Raw genomic sequence first — 22,902 nt, forward strand, 5'->3', positions numbered from 1 at the left:
TCAAGGCCTGGGGGCCAGATGCAGCCCGACACATGATTTTATGCGGCCCGCGAAGACAAATTGTGCTTTTTATTCACGTGTCATTACTCGAATTGCAAATTGTCTTCACTTTTAATAATATTTGATTTTTAAATATCAGACCGGTTTTTATTTGTCTGATTTGAAAGCAAGTTACTTGCCAGTTTGTTTTGTAGCTTTTACTCTATATAATATGAGGTGCTCACACATTTATTTGGGTATGACAGTCATACCGGTCCTCCGAAAGAAGCTATGACTACACTGCGGCCCGTGAACAAATGAGTTTGACCCCCCTGGTACAAGGGATAGCCTTCTCATTGATCAATCACATATCTTAAATCATGCTTTTCCTCCTTTGAAGCGACTATGTACTTCAAACCCAAACGGCACCATTTTATAGGGAAAAAACTTGTCGAATCTATTTATCAATCCCTTCCATTGTTTATCCTGCAAATGAATCACGTGAATAATGTGTTATTCAAACTTTAACGTTCATAATCCACCTGTTCCCAATTTGTTTGGAGTCTGTATGTTATTGTTGTAATCTTTTACATTTAATACTCTCCCACCTATTTGATCCTATCTTGTGAAGGTCTACAGTTTATTATAAGCTATTTTGAAACTCTTCACACTTGTTACCAGGCTTTGGCTCCATCTCATGATGTTGTCTCCCATTCACTTCATTTCTGCCGAGCTGCTTCTTCTCCTCTGTCCAGCATGTTGAAGACTTAAAAACCATCAAATCTGAAAACACTTAAAATCTCACAATTCCCCCCTTTGTTTTATTTATTATTTTTTTTTTCTACCTCCCCCTTTTGACACATTCTAAAAAATGTGTCACAATGGTTATAAAGTAAAAATAACAATGTCCATGGTGACATACCCATCGCCAGCTGGACTTCGGTGTACCTCCAGATGCCATCCTAGCCTGGAATCACCAATTCTCAGTCCCTGAAACTCGACTGGCAGCATCTCACATGGCTGTATGAACAAAAGCCACCACCCACCTGTAGCTGTGCATGCAGCTCTCCGTACAATAAACATCCATAATACCAAAAAATAAAATTCATAATGATAAAAATAATAATCCACACACGGGCGCATGTCAAACGCATGAAATAGAAAATTGGAGCCTGCCGAGCCTGTCATGAAACCGATCACATTTACAGACTCATTATGAAAAGTAAGGGGTTAGTTGTTAATGCATGTTCACAGACATGACACAAAATTCTCCAAGACTGCAGTTGACAACCTGCAAAGTAAACGCAAGTTTAACAAATAAAGCACAATCTGCTCCCTGGGTTGCTGTTAGAGGCTGCAATACAATTAGGTAAAACATCAAAACAAAGCAAGTCATCACAAATTCCGTCACATACATTTCGTCACACTGTCAGGTAAGTCCAGAGTTGTTGTCATACACTGTCTTGGCTCAGAGTCTTGATTGTCAATGCTGGTATAGTCACGTCTGGTCATAATCTTGAAATGGGCCTTCTCCATTGAAGTCTTTTGTTGTCAATGATGCCCCAGAGTAATCCTAAACCCATATTTAGTCCAAAATTAGCCCTAATCAATCTTGCTTTTTCAAATCTGTAGTATCTTTATATTTTTCAGGTGAGAGGAATGTTATCCTCTGCTGTGATCACATCACCCCAACCTTGAATCATGTTAACCATTCACAATACACAAACCCCATCCCAAGTACAGACTTGACATTCATACAGCATTACAGACAAACTGTCATCCCACAACACACACATAAAACATACCATATCAAATTGTAAAAAAAAAAAAAAACCCTCCCTACGCAAAATTTTCTCCTCAATTAAAATTTCCCTTTTTTATTTTAAATCCAAAATTAATATCTAATTGTCTGGTCTCCTGTCCTCACATCGTTTGCCAATATGCATAATACTGGAACATGATTTAACTCCCCATTTAGTTTGCTCACATCTCACACTTAGACTATTTGACACTTTGTGTTGAGCTGTAACTTCAATATTTCCACCTTCCCATATTTCTTCCACTAAACAGTTCCATTTTGCTTTCAGTTTAAATTCATCCCTCCAAATAACTACCTCTGGCAAAGAACCAAACATTTTTAGAGCACTCCCTTTTACTGTTACCTTGTTCCTTCATTCATCTTCTCACAAGCATTACTGACCCTCCTAAAAAATAATGATACTGAAAATAATGTTTAAAAAATATACACAGCTTCCTCCTGCCACTTACACTATAACCTTGGATTATCGTTCTCATTTTTTTGTTGATGCCAATTCTTAGAATTAAAAAGAAATACTTACTCTTGATAATTGAGTCACGCTATATCACAAATTTTGAAAACCTTCTTCCATGTTCCCCCTTTGTACCTATCAAAACCAATTAGAAATATTTTTGCTGTCATGATCATCATTGTGGCCCTCACACTTATTGTTCTTGTATTTTAAATTGGCAATTTTTGTACATTTGGAGCCCTTTGAGACTTGCTTGTGGGCTATATAAATAAATTTGAATTGCCTTGACTTTATTATTATTCAACTTCTTCTGCATTCTTCTTCCTTTTATTTTATTTTTATCTTAACTACTTCCACATAATTCATCTGATTTATTCCATTACACTTTTAACCTCCTAGATTCAAATTTAAATTTCACATCCTCACTTCCAACATTGCGGTAAAATTTTGCAAAATTTCTTTTTTTTTCCCTTAGTTTTCCTTTTTTCTTTTTTTTTTTTTTCCTCTGACTCAACCCATTTCAATTTTTCAACGGTTCATCCTATTCCAAAACTTCTCACTTGTGGAAAATTTCAAATTTTCAACTTTAAAATTCACGCCCAATTTTACAAAATTCTTTCTATATTTTTATCAATTTTCTAGCCAATTCAACACGTTCCAAATTTAAACATAATCTTGTAGCTTTCCCCGAATTTTTATTCAGCCTCTTCGCTTTCACACGCAATTTCTACAGAAATGAATAATTCTAGTTATTATTGTTAATCATCTGTGGCCCTCGTAAGGACAAGCCGCACCAGTAATGGATGGATGGATGGATTGTTAATCCTAACCCCAAGTGCCTATCATAAATTGCCATTTAAATCAATTGTCGCAAGGGTCATGTCATTGTATTGGTTATTTAAAGCCCTACTGTATTACTATTTTGCTGACTATCCAGAATTCCAACTTTATTATGGCCCCTCACCCCTTCAAGCCGAAATATGCATCCTATAAATCAGTCGCAGTGGATGTGTAATTAAATTCTGTTGTTTTGATAAAGGTCAATTAAGTTTAGCAATTCAGCCTTCTGTTGCCCGAATCCAAATTTTCACTGGTCCATTATAAAATTTCATTATTTCAGTTAGATTAATTATGTCTTCGAAATGCTAAATTACATATAAAAATTTATGATTCAAATGATTTAATTTCTATTGATCAATGTCCACTTTACAAAGTTTCTGATCACGCTGTCGTATAATTTGTCAGTGCATCTTCACTGTCCATATCTATGTATTTTGTTTTTTATCCCCATTTCAGTGTCAATAAGCAGCCTTATTATTCCCTCTTTTATCAAAACTCCTCAGTTATGTCTGCCCCAGCACCCAAACACACTTCCATCCCTTTTGTCCCACACTCCACCAACTTTGTAATGCTTCAGCAGTCTTTAGCAATGTGTCCAGTTTGACTTCATGTGACTCGTGCAAGTCTTTAGCAGCCTCTCCTCTTAGATTCTCATGATGATGATTCAGGGCTGGACCGTCCGCCATTCTCAAATGCGTCCATCTTGTCTTTGTTCTTTCAGTCCATTTTCTTTTTGATCTGCAACTGTGTGTATTCCACCAACTGTATGGTTCTTGTCCTGTGAAGAGCTGTGCTTGCCCCCTTCAAGCATGATAATAGTTCCTGTTGTTCTCCCAAAGGTCAAAGGTGTCTCATGACCAGGGACAGTCCTCTGTTGATTTTGAGGCAGCCAGTAGAGTACAAGGACTCAGTTCAGGACTTGTGCCATGCACTAGGGCAGAACACACTGGGACACAAATTTCACAAAACTATCTTCATGTTATCAGTCTTCATGTGTAGTATTTGTTCCTTACACCCCAAATCTTCCTATTAACATTTTGTATCCTATCAGTTGCGCACACTCATCATCTTACTATCAAGCCGCCCTTATCAAATGCTTTTTTTTTTTCCGAGTAATCCATCCACCCTACCCATTAACACGGCTAAAATTCTTGTTCCAGTGTTTATCATCAAATAAAGTTCCGAAATCCTTTGTAATAAACTGTAATGTAATTTAACAATCTACCAACATGGTTGTATATGCGGTGAATGTTATTGTTCAATCTATAGGTCATACAGCGCCGGTGTTCCAAATATGACACTCCTCCTTGATTTAACATCTCATAAGTTATTATTGTCAGCAGCGCTAAAGGATAGTGCTTGGAAGTGAATGTCTTATCGCCCAATTTAAAACACATGCCACATTTGAGCTAGTATTCATTCCTTTATTTATTTCCCATCCTCATGTTAGCTGGCATGTGTCAGAATTAAAATGGAATTTTGCTTTTAATTTTAAGTCTTTCAAAATTGCTATATCCTTACTGCACCGAGATAAACTGTTAAATATATCTTTAAAAACAAACAAAAACAATCTATGCTCCTGCACAGACTCTTAAAAGTGGCACCCAAATGCCAGATTACAAATCAAACCTCCTCCTTCACTCTCACATTTTTGATAAAACAGTCTACTTATCTAGACACTGTCATCACATACGAAATAATGGCCTGCAAATTAAATATAATGCTGTGGTCCCTCAAAACATGTGACTAGGATTTGGACAATTATTAACCCCCATCAATTGATCAATTATCTCCTCACTAAATTCCTAGCCTGTTAACCTATCTGCATAAAGAAGACATTTACAATGCAGGGGATAAGAGAATAACAAGGAACACCTTAACAATAAACACAAGGAAAACCTAACAATAAACAAAATAAACCCAAACCACAATCAAAACCAAATAAACTAGGCCCATGACCTATGTAGACCAACACAGTACTCCAAATATTTCCCCATTAAAATTTAAGCCTTTTTGTGTAGAGCACCATTGATTTCTAATCATTGACCTAATTTTATCCTTAATTTAATCCCAATCACGAATGCCCACTACTTAATACTTTACTTGGTGTTCTTTTGATAAAAAGTGCCCCCCTTGCAATGTCATTTTTATTTGTTGTTTTTAACTCTAAGTGATTCAAATCTTTGACTTATCCTTACATGTGTCCTTGTATAGTCTTATGTCATAACCAATCAATAATTCCTCCTAAATTTAAAATCTGCAATCATAATTTAATTTTATCCAATTCTACAATGTATGTTCTCTCTTACTCTCACATTTTTATGAGGGCTGGGCACTCTCCTCGTTGGACGAGTTTCTGACCACAACCCTCAGATTATTCTATCATTTCTAATTTTTACATTTAACAATGCAAATCTGATAAACCATTGTCTAGCACACCGTTTCCGTGGACCAATTTAACGCAATTCCATCCTTTATAACGAACTGATACACAAAGACAAACATGCACATAAACAAACACACGGGCCCACAACATAGACATGACAATCTTCCCAGCTGATAACAAGGATGGGGTGGGAGGCAACTGAAGTGCGGAGAGCCTCGCCACCAATGTAACCCCCCACCTCTGTCCAAAATATGCATTTGTGCCCACCTGACCGTTTGGCCCAAATTTTAGAGCCGCACCCTTTTGAAAACAAAAATGGTTACAGTTTAACCCCACCACACAATGGGATATAACCTTCATGCTAATTAAATATACATTCTTTATCAAATTCTTGTTAAGCCATTTTTCTGACTCCAACTCTCATGCAAAATCAAAATAAAATCAACAATTTTATACAAATCAACTTATTGTTCTTCATGAACCACAAATCATCACTTCCATCCCACGAACAGCACCACAACTAATCACTCACTTCTTCAGCTGTGCCGCTGTCCCATCTGACAGCCAAGCCTGCTTTCCACACAATATCATCATAGACACACTTCAACAAATATGTAGCGACCTGGTTAACCCAGTTACCCTTCGCCCTAGACAACAATATAAGTCTCTAAGGTCGCACTATTGAGGTCGCCAGGCATCCGTCCTGCTATATCAGCGATGCCTTCACCATTTTTTTTTTTATTTTTTTTTTATTTATTTTTTTCACGAGTCCCCGACTCGTATTGGTGGCCTGGCCGATCCAATCGACCCCGACCTTAGGCAACAGTATAAGTTCCTAAGTGTCTACTACTGAGGCCACTCAGGTGCCCATATGCTAGTCACTGGCATCCCACAAGTTCCAGCGGTGTGAGCGCCCTTTGCTGATCAGACAAAGTCCTCACCACCTTTCTCTTAATTCACCACGACTCGGACATCCCAGATGTCCCTCGCCTTAGACAGCCCTATAATGTTCTAAGGTCACACTATTGGAGTCGCTCGGCATCCGTACTGCTATATCAGCGACGCCTTCACCTGTTTTTGTATTTTTAATTTTTTCCACAAATCACTTTTACCAAGTTCCACACAAACACACACTTCTATACAACCACCATTCCTGAACACAGAGCTGAAATTATTAATTTTTGTATTCCGCTTTCACTCCACAATATTGCTGAACTGGGAGAGAGAAAAAAAAAGTTTCCCCCTTACCTTTTGTGCCGATCGGACTGCAATACTGTTGAGCAAGAGCGGAGAACGAAGAATCCTTTGTAGAGCATGCACTTTCCCTTCTGAAGAAATCACGTCGGATGGTCACCATTTGTTGGATTCTGTCCACAATTTAGGGAGCGCGTTATCTGCGCCTCACGGCAAAAGCCTTTGCCAATCACCTGTTATCCAATTTACTCACTGCGTGCTCGTTTGATTTCTTCAGATTTAGGAAAATGCAAAGACACTGAAGCAGAAATTAGACTTAGACAGATTGGTTGAGTTCAATCACAATTCTTGTTCAAAAAGCTCTGTTTTCAGGAAAGTACAATACAGCGCTGGGCCCTTCAAGAGCGGAAAGTCTCCATTCAGAAAAGGCAAAGTCCAAGGTTGTTAGATCAGTTTTATATTCAGTAGCACATTGTGGGCTGGGATTGATGGGCGATGAGTCTTCGGGGTGGGGCAAGTTCGAAGGAGAGTCTGCTTCCATGGGAGTGGTGCTGGTTATGGGCGATTCGGTGTGTTGGTGGGGGGCTGTTGGTGTGTGTGTGTGTGTGTGTGTGTGTGTGTGTGGAGGGGGCTGTTGTCTTCCATCCCGTCTCTCGGCCTTGGCGATCATCTTTGGCCGAGTTCTCGGGTGGCTCCTTCTGGCACCCACTGGTTTTATCTCCACGTGACCTTCCTGTGAACATTCTTCTCCAATCTTGGACATACACTGTGTACCGCATTCAACCGTATCTTTTCTTTGTTAGACAAACTATTTCCCTCTGTGCAGAGCGTTCAGTAGAAATCAAAAACTGGCGTCTAGCATTAGTCAAAACATAAGATACAATCAAGTACTGAACGGTCAAGACGACTCTGGCCATGTCCATGATTCAGAGAAAAAACATCAGGCATGCATTCCACAGTTCCTTAAGGGTCATTAAGCTATTTAGGCAATATATCAAAAGTCATTTGTTATTTCAAAGTCCTCAGAAATATATATATCAGATCATAAAGTTATAAAAACCTTTCTCATCACCACTTATCAAAAATGTCTAGTTATGTCTTCTTTATTGATTTGGTGTGTAGGTATAATTATATGCTTCAAATGTTTCTTTTATTTATTTAATATGTGAATGTACTTGTCTGCTTATGTACTTTATTCAATGAGGTTTGAGCATATCTGTTTTTGTAGCGAGGCAGGACTTTTTGTATTTCGACCTCATTCCTTCACTGTCCTTTATTATTATTATTATTAGTGTGAAGGTGAAGACCTTCACACTATTGTTATTGCTGTCCTTTATTATTATTATTATTAGTGTGAAGGTGAAGACCTTCACACTATTGTTATTGCTGTCCTTTATTATTATTATTCTACTTATTCCGCTCACTTTTTTGACGCTTAACTCCTTCCACATACTTCAACCGATTCACTCCGTTCCACTTTTCACTTATTCCAAATATTCATGACACGGCTGCTTACATTTTTTTTGTTCGAAAAATTTTCCGTTTTCACAAAATTCACGATTTTGTGGCATTTTTTTCCCCATTCATTCTTAATGGCAGATTCAACATTTCACATTTTTGTTGTTCCAGTTTGAAATTCACTTATTTCAACACATTCAAATCACATTGGGGACATTCCCAAACTTGCCAAATTCAAAAATTTCACGTTTTCACTTTTAAAATTTGCACAAAATTTTGCAAAATTTCACAAAATTTTGTTTTTCACTTCTAGTTTCTACATTTTTCCACCGATTCAACTCGTTCCAACTTTCAACTGTTCATCTTTTGCCTACCTATTCCACACCTTCCCACTTAGCAAAATTTCCAAATTTTCAATTTTGAAATTCACACCAAATTTTCCCAAAATTTAGTTTTTCCCTTCTAATTTCTACATTTTTCAACCGATTCAACCCATTCCAACTTTATTCACTTTGTTCACCTTATGCTTACCATATTCACCCCCTTCACCCCCACTTCCACAATTCAACCCTTGACCCCCACTTCCAGAGTGGCGGCCATCTTGGATTGACCCTGAAGTGCCCCAATGAACCCGGAATGAACTGGAAGTGCCCCAAATCAAACCGGAATTGACCCCAAATGAACCGGAAGTGACCTCAGGTAAACCGGAAGTGACCCCAAATCAAACCGGAAGTGACCCCAAATCAAACCGGAAGTGACCTTTTTAAACCGGAAGTGACCCCAAATAAACCGGAAGTGACCTCAGCTAGACCGGAAGTGCCTCTAATCAAACCGGAAGTGACCCAAATAGACCGGAAGTGACCCAAATCAAACCGGAAGTGACCATATTTCAACATTAAGTGCCCTAAATACCTACATTTGCGCTAACTTTTGCAAATTTTGCCCGATTAAACCCATTTCAACATTTTAACCCCAAAAGTGAACCTCCTAAAGCTGTTTTTTTCCTTTTGTTCCAAATTTCAAAAAATTTTGGTGCAATTTTTTTTCTTTTAATTCCCATTCATTCTCTATTAGGATTCAAGATTTGCTCTAACTTCTACATTTTTTAACCGATTCAACTTGTTCCAACTTTGAACTGTTCTTCTTTTGCCTTCCTATTCCACAACTACCCACTTACCAAAAATTCTCTACAATTTTGTTTTTCTAATCTAATTTCTACATTTTTCAACTTATTCAACCCATTCGACCTTTCAACTGTTCATCATTTTCCTACCTATTCCACAACTTCCCACTTACCCAAAATTCCAAATTTTCAATTTTGTAACTCACACCCAATTTTCCCAAATTTCCTTTTTCCCTTGTAATTTCTACATTTTTCAACCGATTCAACTCTTTTCAACATCATTCTGCAACATTCCCCAAGTATTTATTCAACCTCTTCACCTTCACACGCAATTTCTTCAGGAATTGCAAATTCTAGTTATTATTAGTGTGAAGGTGAAGACCTTCACACTATTGTTATTGCTGTCCTTTATTATTATTATTATTATTATTATTATTATTCTACTTATTCCGCTCACTTTTTTGACGCTTAACTCCTTCCACATACTTCAACCGATTCACTCCGTTCCACTTTTCACTTATTCCAAATATTCATGACACGGCTGCTTACATTTTTTTTGTTCGAAAAATTTTCCGTTTTCACAAAATTCACGATTTTGTGGCATTTTTTTCCCCATTCATTCTTAATGGCAGATTCAACATTTCACATTTTTGTTGTTCCAGTTTGAAATTCACTTATTTCAACACATTCAAATCACATTGGGGACATTCCCAAACTTGCCAAATTCAAAAATTTCACGTTTTCACTTTTAAAATCTGCACAAAATTTTGCAAAATTTCACAAAATTTAGTTTTTCACTTCTAGTTTCTACATTTTTCCACCGATTCAACTCGTTCCAACTTTCAACTGTTCATCTTTTGCCTACCTATTCCACACCTTCCCACTTAGCAAAATTTCCAAATTTTCAATTTTGAAATTCACACCAAATTTTCCCAAAATTTAGTTTTTCCCTTCTAATTTCTACATTTTTCAACCGATTCAACCCATTCCAACTTTATTCACTTTGTTCACCTTATGCTTACCATATTCACCCCCTTCACCCCCACTTCCACAATTCAACCCTTGACCCCCACTTCCAGAGTGGCGGCCATCTTGGATTGACCCTGAAGTGCCCCAATGAACCCGGAATGAACTGGAAGTGCCCCAAATCAAACCGGAATTGACCCCAAATGAACCGGAAGTGACCTCAGGTAAACCGGAATTGACCCCAAATGAACCGGAAGTGACCTCAGGTAAACCGGAAGTGACCCCAAATCAAACCGGAAGTGACCCCAAATCAAACCGGAAGTGACCTTTTTCAACCGGAAGTGACCCCAAATAAACCGGAAGTGACCTCAGCTAGACCGGAAGTGCCTCTAATCAAACCGGAAGTGACCTAAATAGACCGGAAGTGCCTCTAATCAAACCGGAAGTGACCTAAATAGACCGGAAGTGACCCAAATCAAACCGGAAGTGACCCCAAATGAACCGGAAGTGACCTCAGGTAAACCGGAAGTGACCCCAAATCAAACCGGAAGTGACCTTTTTAAACCGGAAGTGACCTTTTTGAACAGGAAGTGACCACAAATAAACCGGAAGTGACCTCAGCTAGACCGGAAGTGCCTCTATTCAAACCGGAAGTGACTCAAATAGACCGGAAGTGACCCAAATCAAACCGGAAGTGACCATATTTCAACATTAAGTGCCCAAAATACCTACATTTGCGCTAACTTTTGCAAATTTTGACCGATTAAACCCGTTTCTACATTTTAACCCCAAAAGTGAACCTCCTGAAGCCGTTTCTTTCCTTTTGTTCCAAATTTCAGAAACTTTTGTTGCAATTTTTTTTTCTTTTAATTCCCATTCATTCTCTATTAGGATTCAAGATTTGCTCTAACTTCTACATTTTTTAACCGATTCAACTCGTTCCAACTTTCAACTGTTCCTCTTTTGCCTTCCTATTCCACAACTTCCCACTTACCAAAAATTCTCTACAATTTTGTTTTTCTACTCTAATTTCTACATTTTCAACTTATTCAACCCATTCCACCTTTCAACTGTTCATCATTTTCCTACCTATTCCACAACTTCCCACTTACCCAAAATTCCAAATTTTCAATTTTGAAATTCACACCCAATTTTCCCAAATTTCCTTTTTCCCTTGTAATTTCTACATTTTTCAACCGATTCAACTCTTTTCAACATCATTCGGCAACATTCCCCAAGTATTTATTCAACCTCTTCACCTTCACACGCAATTTCTTCAGGAATTGCAAATTCTAGTTATTATTATTATTATTCTACTTATTCCGCTCACTTTTTTGACGCTTAACTCCTTCCACATACTTCAACCGATTCACTCCGTTCCACTTTTCACTTATTCCAAATATTCATGACACGGCTGCTTACATTTTTTTTGTTCGAAAAATTTTCCGTTTTCACAAAATTCACGATTTTGTGGCATTTTTTTCCCCATTCATTCTTAATGGCAGATTCAACATTTCACATTTTTGTTGTTCCAGTTTGAAATTCACTTATTTCAACACATTCAAATCACATTGGGGACATTCCCAAACTTGCCAAATTCAAAAATTTCACGTTTTCACTTTTAAAATTTGCACAAAATTTTGCAAAATTTCACAAAATTTAGTTTTTCACTTCTAGTTTCTACATTTTTCCACCGATTCAACTCGTTCCAACTTTCAACTGTTCATCTTTTGCCTACCTATTCCACACCTTCCCACTTAGCAAAATTTCCAAATTTTCAATTTTGAAATTCACACCAAATTTTCCCAAAATTTAGTTTTTCCCTTCTAATTTCTACATTTTTCAACCGATTCAACCCATTCCAACTTTATTCACTTTGTTCACCTTATGCTTACCATATTCACCCCCTTCACCCCCACTTCCACAATTCAACCCTTGACCCCCACTTCCAGAGTGGCGGCCATCTTGGATTGACCCTGAAGTGCCCCAATGAACCCGGAATGAACTGGAAGTGCCCCAAATCAAACCGGAATTGACCCCAAATGAACCGGAAGTGACCTCAGGTAAACCGGAAGTGACCCCAAATCAAACCGGAAGTGACCCCAAATCAAACCGGAAGTGACCTTTTTAAACCGGAAGTGACCCCAAATAAACCGGAAGTGACCTCAGCTAGACCGGAAGTGCCTCTAATCAAACCGGAAGTGACCCAAATAGACCGGAAGTGACCCAAATCAAACCGGAAGTGACCATATTTCAACATTAAGTGCCCTAAATACCTACATTTGCGCTAACTTTTGCAAATTTTGCCCGATTAAACCCATTTCAACATTTTAACCCCAAAAGTGAACCTCCTAAAGCTGTTTTTTTCCTTTTGTTCCAAATTTCAAAAAATTTTGGTGCAATTTTTTTTCTTTTAATTCCCATTCATTCTCTATTAGGATTCAAGATTTGCTCTAACTTCTACATTTTTTAACCGATTCAACTTGTTCCAACTTTGAACTGTTCTTCTTTTGCCTTCCTATTCCACAACTACCCACTTACCAAAAATTCTCTACAATTTTGTTTTTCTAATCTAATTTCTACATTTTTCAACTTATTCAACCCATTCGACTTTTCAACTGTTCATCATTTTCCTACCTATTCCACAACTTCCCACTTACCCAAAATTCCAAATTTTCAATTTTGTAACTCACACCCAATTTTCCCAAATTTCCTTTTTCCCTTGTAATTTCTACATTTTTCAACCGATTCAACTCTTTTCAACATCATTCTGCAACATTCCCCAAGTATTTATTCAACCTCTTCACCTTCACACGCAATTTCTTCAGGAATTGCAAATTCTAGTTATTATTATTATTATTCTACTTATTCCGCTCACTTTTTTGACGCTTAACTCCTTCCACATACTTCAACCGATTCACTCCGTTCCACTTTTCACTTATTCCAAATATTCATGACACGGCTGCTTACTTTTTTTTGTTCGAAAAATTTTCCGTTTTCACAAAATTCACGATTTTGTGGCATTTTTTTCCCCATTCATTCTTAATGGCAGATTCAACATTTCACATTTTTGTTGTTCCAGTTTGAAATTCACTTATTTCAACACATTCAAATCACATTGGGGACATTCCCAAACTTGCCAAATTCAAAAATTTCACGTTTTCACTTTTAAAATTTGCACAAAATTTTGCAAAATTTCACAAAATTTAGTTTTTCACTTCTAGTTTCTACATTTTTCCACCGATTCAACTCGTTCCAACTTTCAACTGTTCATCTTTTGCCTACCTATTCCACACCTTCCCACTTAGCAAAATTTCCAAATTTTCAATTTTGAAATTCACACCAAATTTTCCCAAAATTTAGTTTTTCCCTTCTAATTTCTACATTTTTCAACCGATTCAACCCATTCCAACTTTATTCACTTTGTTCACCTTATGCTTACCATATTCACCCCCTTCACCCCCACTTCCACAATTCAACCCTTGACCCCCACTTCCAGAGTGGCGGCCATCTTGGATTGACCCTGAAGTGCCCCAAATCAAACCGGAATTGACCCCAAATGAACCGGAAGTGACCTCAGGTAAACCGGAAGTGACCCCAAATCAAACCGGAAGTGACCCCAAATCAAACCGGAAGTGACCTTTTTCAACCGGAGGTGACCCCAAATAAACCGGAAGTGACCTCAGCTAGACCGGAAGTGCCTCTAATCAAACCGGAAGTGACCCAAATCAAACCGGAAGTGACCATATTTCAACATTAAGTGCCCTAAATACCTACATTTGCGCTAACTTTTGCAAATTTTGCCCGATTAAACCCATTTCAACATTTTAACCCCAAAAGTGAACCTCCTAAAGCTGTTTTTTTCCTTTTGTTCCAAATTTCAAAAAATTTTGGTGCAATTTTTTTTCTTTTAATTCCCATTCATTCTCTATTAGGATTGAAGATTTGCTCTAACTTCTACATTTTTTAACCGATTCAACTTGTTCCAACTTTGAACTGTTCTTCTTTTGCCTTCCTATTCCACAACTACCCACTTACCAAAAATTCTCTACAATTTTGTTTTTCTACTCTAATTTCTACATTTTCAACTTATTCAACCCATTCCACCTTTCAACTGTTCATCATTTTCCTACCTATTTCACAACTTCCCACTTACCCAAAATTCCAAATTTTCAATTTTGAAATTCACACCCAATTTTCCCAAATTTCCTTTTTCCCTTGTAATTTCTACATTTTTCAACCGATTCAACTCTTTTCAACATCATTCTGCAGCATTCCCCAAGTATTTATTCAACCTCTTCACCTTCACACGCAATTTCTTCAGGAATTGCAAATTCTAGTTAGTGTGAAGGTGAAGACCTTCACACTATTGTTATTGCTGTCCTTTATTAGTGTGAAGGTGAAGACCTTCACACTATTGTTATTGCTGTCCTTTATTAGTGTGAAGGTGAAGACCTTCACACTATTGTTATTGCTGTCCTTTATTATTATTATTATTATTATTATTATTATTCTACTTATTCCGCTCACTTTTTTGACGCTTAACTCCTTCCACATACTTCAACCGATTCACTCCGTTCCACTTTTCACTTATTCCAAATATTCATGACACGGCTGCTTACATTTTTTTTGTTCGAAAAATTTTCCGTTTTCACAAAATTCACGATTTTGTGGCATTTTTTTCCCCATTCATTCTTAATGGCAGATTCAACATTTCACATTTTTGTTGTTCCAGTTTGAAATTCACTTATTTCAACACATTCAAATCACATTGGGGACATTCCCAAACTTGCCAAATTCAAAAATTTCACGTTTTCACTTTTAAAATTTGCACAAAATTTTGCAAAATTTCACAAAATTTAGTTTTTCACTTCTAGTTTCTACATTTTTCCACCGATTCAACTCGTTCCAACTTTCAACTGTTCATCTTTTGCCTACCTATTCCACACCTTCCCACTTAGCAAAATTTCCAAATTTTCAATTTTGAAATTCACACCAAATTTTCCCAAAATTTAGTTTTTCCCTTCTAATTTCTACATTTTTCAACCGATTCAACCCATTCCAACTTTATTCACTTTGTTCACCTTATGCTTACCATATTCACCCCCTTCACCCCCACTTCCACAATTCAACCCTTGACCCCCACTTCCAGAGTGGCGGCCATCTTGGATTGACCCTGAAGTGCCCCAATGAACCCGGAATGAACTGGAAGTGCCCCAAATCAAACCGGAATTGACCCCAAATGAACCGGAAGTGACCTCTGGTAAACCGGAAGTGACCCCAAATCAAACCGGAAGTGACCCCAAATCAAACCGGAAGTGACCTTTTTAAACCGGAAGTGACCCCAAATAAACCGGAAGTGACCTCAGCTAGACCGGAAGTGCCTCTAATCAAACCGGAAGTGACCTAAATAGACCGGAAGTGCCTCTAATCAAACCGGAAGTGACCTAAATAAACCGGAAGTGACCCAAATCAAACCGGAAGTGACCCCAAATCAAACCGGAAGTGACCTTTTTAAACCGGAAGTGACCTTTTTAAACCGGAAGTGACCTCAGCTAGACCGGAAGTGCCTCTATTCAAACCGGAAGTGACTCAAATAGACCGGAAGTGACCCAAATCAAACCGGAAGTGACCATATTTCAACATTAAGTGCCCAAAATACCTACATTTGCGCTAACTTTTGCAAATTTTGACCGATTAAACCCGTTTCTACATTTTAACCCCAAAAGTGAACCTCCTGAAGCCGTTTTTTTCCTTTTGTTCCAAATTTCAAAAGATTTTGGCGCAATTTTTTTTTCTTTTAATTCCCATTCATTCTTTATTAGGATTCAAGATTTGCTCTAACTTCTACATTTTTTAACCGATTCAACTCGTTCCAACTTTCAACCGTTCAATTTTGGTTTTCTACTCTAATTTCTACTTTTTTCAACTTATTCAACCCATTCAACTTATTCAACCCATTCCACCTTTCAACTGTTCATCATTTTCCTACCTATTCCACAACTTCCCACTTACCCAAAATTCCAAATTTTCAGTTTTGAAATTCACACCCAATTTTCCCAAATTTCCTTTTCCCTTGTAATTTCTACATTTTTCAACCGATTCAACTCTTTTCAACATCATTCTGCAGCATTCCCCAAGTATTTATTCAACCTCTTCACCTTCACACGCAATTTCTTCAGGAATTGCAAATTCTAGTTATTATTAGTGTGAAGGTGAAGACCTTCACACTATTGTTATTGCTGTCCTTTATTAGTGTGAAGGTGAAGACCTTCACACTATTGTTATTGCTGTCCTTTATTATTATTATTATTATTAGTGTGAAGGTGAAGACCTTCACACTATTGTTATTGCTGTCCTTTATTATTATTATTATTCTACTTATTCCGCTCACTTTTTTGACGCTTAACTCCTTCCACATACTTCAACCGATTCACTCCGTTCCACTTTTCACTTATTCCAAATATTCATGACACGGCTGCTTACATTTTTTTTGTTCGAAAAATTTTCCGTTTTCACAAAATTCACGATTTTGTGGCATTTTTTTCCCCATTCATTCTTAATGGCAGATTCAACATTTCACATTTTTGTTGTTCCAGTTTGAAATTCACTTATTTCAACACATTCAAATCACATTGGGGACATTCCCAAACTTGCCAAATTCAAAAATTTCACGTTTTCACTTTTAAAATTTGCACAAAATTTTGCAAAATTTCACAAAATTTAGTTTTTCACTTCTATTTTCTACATTTTTCCACCGATTCAACTCGTTCCAACTTTCAACTGTTCATCTTTTGCCTACCTATTCCACACCTTCCCACTTAGCAAAATTTCCAAATTTTATATTTTGAAATTCACACCAAATTTTCCCAAAATTTAGTTTTTCCCTTCTAATTTCTACATTTTTCAACCGATTCAACCCATTCCAACTTTATTCACTTTGTTCACCTTATGCTTACCATATTCACCCCCTTCACCCCCACTTCCACAATTCAACCCTTGACCCCCACTTCCAGAGTGGCGGCCATCTTGGATTGACCCTGAAGTGCCCCAATGAACCCGGAATGAACTGGAAGTGCCCCAAATCAAACCGGAATTGACCCCAAATGAACCGGAAGTGACCTCAGGTAAACCGGAAGTGACCCCAAATCAAACCGGAAGTGACCCCAAATCAAACCGGAAGTGACCTTTTTCAACCGGAAGTGACCTTTTTCAACCGGAAGTGACCCCAAATAAACCGGAAGTGACCTCAGTTGGACCGGAAGTGCCTCTAATCAAACCGGAAGTGACCCAAATCAAACCGGAAATGACCATATTTCAACATTAAGTGCCCTAAATACCTACATTTGCGCTAACTTTAGCAAATTTTGCCCGATTAAACCCATTTCAACATTTTAACCCCAAAAGTGAACCTCCTGAAGCCGTTTCTTTCCTTTTGTTCCAAATTTCAGAAACTTTTGGTGCAATTTTTTTTTCTTTTAATTCCCATTCATTCTCTATTAGGATTCAAGATTTGCTCTAACTTCTACATTTTTTAACCGATTCAACTCGTTCCAACTTTCAACTGTTCCTCTTTTGCCTTCCTATTCCACAACTTCCCACTTACCAAAAATTCTCTACAATTTTGTTTTTCTACTCTAATTTCTACATTTTCAACTTATTCAACCCATTCCACCTTTCAACTGTTCATCATTTTCCTACCTATTCCACAACTTCCCACTTACCCAAAATTCCAAATTTTCAATTTTGAAATTCACACCCAATTTTCCCAAATTTCCTTTTTCCCTTGTAATTTCTACATTTTTCAACCGATTCAACTCTTTTCAACATCATTCTGCAACATTCCCCAAGTATTTATTCAACCTCTTCACCTTCACACGCAATTTCTTCAGGAATTGCAAATTCTAGTTATTATTATTATTCTACTTATTCCGCTCACTTTTTTGACGCTTAACTCCTTCCACATACTTCAACCGATTCACTCCGTTCCACTTTTCACTTATTCCAAATATTCATGACACGGCTGCTTACATTTTTTTTTTTCGAAAAATTTTCCGTTTTCACAAAATTCACGATTTTGTGGCATTTTTTTCCCCATTCATTCTTAATGGCAGATTCAACATTTCACATTTTTGTTGTTCCAGTTTGAAATTCACTTATTTCAACACATTCAAATCACATTGGGGACATTCCCAAACTTGCCAAATTAAAAAATTTCACGTTTTCACTTTTAAAATTTGCACAAAATTTTGCAAAATTTCACAAAATTTAGTTTTTCACTTCTAGTTTCTACATTTTTCCACCGATTCAACTCGTTCCAACTTTCAACTGTTCATCTTTTGCCTACCTATTCCACACCTTCCCACTTAGCAAAATTTGCAAATTTTCAATTTTGAAATTCACACCAAATTTTCCCAAAATTTAGTTTTTCCCTTCTAATTTCTACATTTTTCAACCGATTCAACCCATTCCAACTTTATTCACTTTGTTCACCTTATGCTTACCATATTCACCCCCTTCACCCCCACTTCCACAATTCAACCCTTGACCCCCACTTCCAGAGTGGCGGCCATCTTGGATTGACCCTGAAGTGCCCCAATGAACCCGGAATGAACTGGAAGTGCCCCAAATCAAACCGGAATTGACCCCAAATGAACCGGAAGTGACCTCAGGTAAACCGGAAGTGACCCCAAATCAAACCGGAAGTGACCCCAAATCAAACCGGAAGTGACCTTTTTCAACCGGAAGTGACCTTTTTCAACCGGAAGTGACCCCAAATAAACCGGAAGTGACCTCAGCTGGACCGGAAGTGCCTCTAATCAAACCGGAAGTGACCCAAATCAAACCGGAAATGACCATATTTCAACATTAAGTGCCCTAAATACCTACATTTGCGCTAACTTTTGCAAATTTTGCCCGATTAAACCCATTTCAACATTTTAACCCCAAAAGTGAACCTCCTGAAGCCGTTTCTTTCCTTTTGTTCCAAATTTCAGAAACTTTTGGTGCAATTTTTTTTTCTTTTAATTCCCATTCATTCTCTATTAGGATTCAAGATTTGCTCTAACTTCTACATTTTTTAACCGATTCAACTCGTTCCAACTTTCAACTGTTCCTCTTTTGCCTTCCTATTCCACAACTTCCCACTTACCAAAAATTCTCTACAATTTTGTTTTTCTACTCTAATTTCTACATTTTCAACTTATTCAACCCATTCCACCTTTCAACTGTTCATCATTTTCCTACCTATTCCACAACTTCCCACTTACCCAAAATTCCAAATTTTCAATTTTGAAATTCACACCCAATTTTCCCAAATTTCCTTTTTCCCTTGTAATTTCTACATTTTTCAACCGATTCAACTCTTTTCAACATCATTCTGCAACATTCCCCAAGTATTTATTCAACCTCTTCACCTTCACACGCAATTTCTTCAGGAATTGCAAATTCTAGTTATTATTATTCTACTTATTCCGCTCACTTTTTTGACGCTTAACTCCTTCCACATACTTCAACCGATTCACTCCGTTCCACTTTTCACTTATTCCAAATATTCATGACACGGCTGCTTACATTTTTTTTTTTCGAAAAATTTTCCGTTTTCACAAAATTCACGATTTTGTGGCATTTTTTTCCCCATTCATTCTTAATGGCAGATTCAACATTTCACATTTTTGTTGTTCCAGTTTGAAATTCACTTATTTCAACACATTCAAATCACATTGGGGACATTCCCAAACTTGCCAAATTAAAAAATTTCACGTTTTCACTTTTAAAATTTGCACAAAATTTTGCAAAATTTCACAAAATTTAGTTTTTCACTTCTAGTTTCTACATTTTTCCACCGATTCAACTCGTTCCAACTTTCAACTGTTCATCTTTTGCCTACCTATTCCACACCTTCCCACTTAGCAAAATTTGCAAATTTTCAATTTTGAAATTCACACCAAATTTTCCCAAAATTTAGTTTTTCCCTTCTAATTTCTACATTTTTCAACCGATTCAACCCATTCCAACTTTATTCACTTTGTTCACCTTATGCTTACCATATTCACCCCCTTCACCCCCACTTCCACAATTCAACCCTTGACCCCCACTTCCAGAGTGGCGGCCATCTTGGATTGACCCTGAAGTGCCCCAATGAACCCGGAATGAACTGGAAGTGCCCCAAATCAAACCGGAATTGACCCCAAATGAACCGGAAGTGACCTCAGGTAAACCGGAAGTGACCCCAAATCAAACCGGAAGTGACCCCAAATCAAACCGGAAGTGACCTTTTTCAACCGGAAGTGACCTTTTTCAACCGGAAGTGACCCCAAATAAACCGGAAGTGACCTCAGCTGGACCGGAAGTGCCTCTAATCAAACCGGAAGTGACCCAAATCAAACCGGAAATGACCATATTTCAACATTAAGTGCCCTAAATACCTACATTTGCGCTAACTTTTGCAAATTTTGCCCGATTAAACCCATTTCAACATTTTAACCCCAAAAGTGAACCTCCTGAAGCCGTTTCTTTCCTTTTGTTCCAAATTTCAGAAACTTTTGGTGCAATTTTTTTTTCTTTTAATTCCCATTCATTCTCTATTAGGATTCAAGATTTGCTCTAACTTCTACATTTTTTAACCGATTCAACTCGTTCCAACTTTCAACTGTTCCTCTTTTGCCTTCCTATTCCACAACTTCCCACTTACCAAAAATTCTCTACAATTTTGTTTTTCTACTCTAATTTCTACATTTTCAACTTATTCAACCCATTCCACCTTTCAACTGTTCATCATTTTCCTACCTATTCCACAACTTCCCACTTACCCAAAATTCCAAATTTTCAATTTTGAAATTCACACCCAATTTTCCCAAATTTCCTTTTTCCCTTGTAATTTCTACATTTTTCAACCGATTCAACTCTTTTCAACATCATTCTGCAACATTCCCCAAGTATTTATTCAACCTCTTCACCTTCACACGCAATTTCTTCAGGAATTGCAAATTCTAGTTATTATTATTCTACTTATTCCGCTCACTTTTTTGACGCTTAACTCCTTCCACATACTTCAACCGATTCACTCCGTTCCACTTTTCACTTATTCCAAATATTCATGACACGGCTGCTTACATTTTTTTTGTTCGAAAAATTTTCCGTTTTCACAAAATTCACGATTTTGTGGCATTTTTTTCCCCATTCATTCTTAATGGCAGATTCAACATTTCACATTTTTGTTGTTCCAGTTTGAAATTCACTTATTTCAACACATTCAAATCACATTGGGGACATTCCCAAACTTGCCAAATTCAAAAATTTCACGTTTTCACTTTTAAAATTTGCACAAAATTTTGCAAAATTTCACAAAATTTAGTTTTTCACTTCTAGTTTCTACATTTTTCCACCGATTCAACTCGTTCCAACTTTCAACTGTTCATCTTTTGCCTACCTATTCCACACCTTCCCACTTAGCAAAATTTCCAAATTTTCAATTTTGAAATTCACACCAAATTTTCCCAAAATTTAGTTTTTCCCTTCTAATTTCTACATTTTTCAACCGATTCAACCCATTCCAACTTTATTCACTTTGTTCACCTTATGCTTACCATATTCACCCCCTTCACCCCCACTTCCACAATTCAACCCTTGACCCCCACTTCCAGAGTGGCGGCCATCTTGGATTGACCCTGAAGTGCCCCTATGAACCCGGAATGAACTGGAAGTGCCCCAAATCAAACCGGAATTGACCCCAAATGAACCGGAAGTGACCTCAGGTAAACCGGAAGTGACCCCAAATCAAACCGGAAGTGACCCCAAATCAAACCGGAAGTGACCTTTTTCAACCGGAAGTGACCTTTTTCAACCGGAAGTGACCCCAAATAAACCGGAAGTTACCTCAGCTGGACCGGAAGTGCCTCTAATCAAACCGGAAGTGACCCAAATCAAACCGGAAGTGACCATATTTCAACATTAAGTGCCCTAAATACCTACATTTGCGCTAACTTTTGCAAATTTTGCCCGATTAAACCCATTTCAACATTTTAACCCCAAAAGTGAACCTCCTAAAGCTGTTTTTTTCCTTTTGTTCCAAATTTCAAAAAATTTTGGTGCAATTTGTTTTCTTTTAATTCCCATTCATTCTCTATTAGGATTCAAGATTTGCTCTAACTTCTACATTTTTTAACCGATTCAACTTGTTCCAACTTTGAACTGTTCTTCTTTTGCCTTCCTATTCCACAACTACCCACTTACCAAAAATTCTCTACAATTTTGTTTTTCTAATCTAATTTCTACATTTTTCAACTTATTCAACCCATTCGACCTTTCAACTGTTCATCATTTTCCTACCTATTCCACAACTTCCCACTTACCCAAAATTCCAAATTTTCAATTTTGTAACTCACACCCAATTTTCCCAAATTTCCTTTTTCCCTTGTAATTTCTACATTTTTCAACCGATTCAACTCTTTTCAAAATCATTCTGCAACATTCCCCAAGTATTTATTCAACCTCTTCACCTTCACACGCAATTTCTTCAGGAATTGCAAATTCTAGTTATTATTATTCTACTTATTCCGCTCACTTTTTTGACGCTTAACTCCTTCCACATACTTCAACCGATTCACTCCGTTCCACTTTTCACTTATTCCAAATATTCATGACACGGCTGCTTACATTTTTTTTGTTCGAAAAATTTTCCGTTT

General features: G+C 37.4%; 2 long non-coding RNA genes across 2 annotated transcripts; both read right to left on the reverse strand.

The window, feature by feature from the left end:
• Positions 1 to 8,136: 8,136 nt before the first annotated feature.
• Positions 8,137 to 10,997, reverse strand: LOC125977614 (uncharacterized). Its single transcript, XR_007484695.2, has 2 exons — positions 10,478 to 10,997; positions 8,137 to 10,435 (listed from the first exon to the last, which is right to left on the reverse strand). It is a non-coding gene; the product is annotated as an uncharacterized lncRNA (long non-coding RNA).
• Positions 10,998 to 14,789: 3,792 nt separating this feature from the next.
• Positions 14,790 to 22,111, reverse strand: LOC137840759 (uncharacterized). Its single transcript, XR_011087768.1, has 2 exons — positions 16,551 to 22,111; positions 14,790 to 16,371 (listed from the first exon to the last, which is right to left on the reverse strand). It is a non-coding gene; the product is annotated as an uncharacterized lncRNA (long non-coding RNA).
• Positions 22,112 to 22,902: the final 791 nt, after the last annotated feature.

Source organism: Syngnathus scovelli, chromosome 11 (assembly GCF_024217435.2).
Source record: "Syngnathus scovelli strain Florida chromosome 11, RoL_Ssco_1.2, whole genome shotgun sequence".
Lineage (NCBI taxonomy): Eukaryota > Metazoa > Chordata > Actinopteri > Syngnathiformes > Syngnathidae > Syngnathus > Syngnathus scovelli.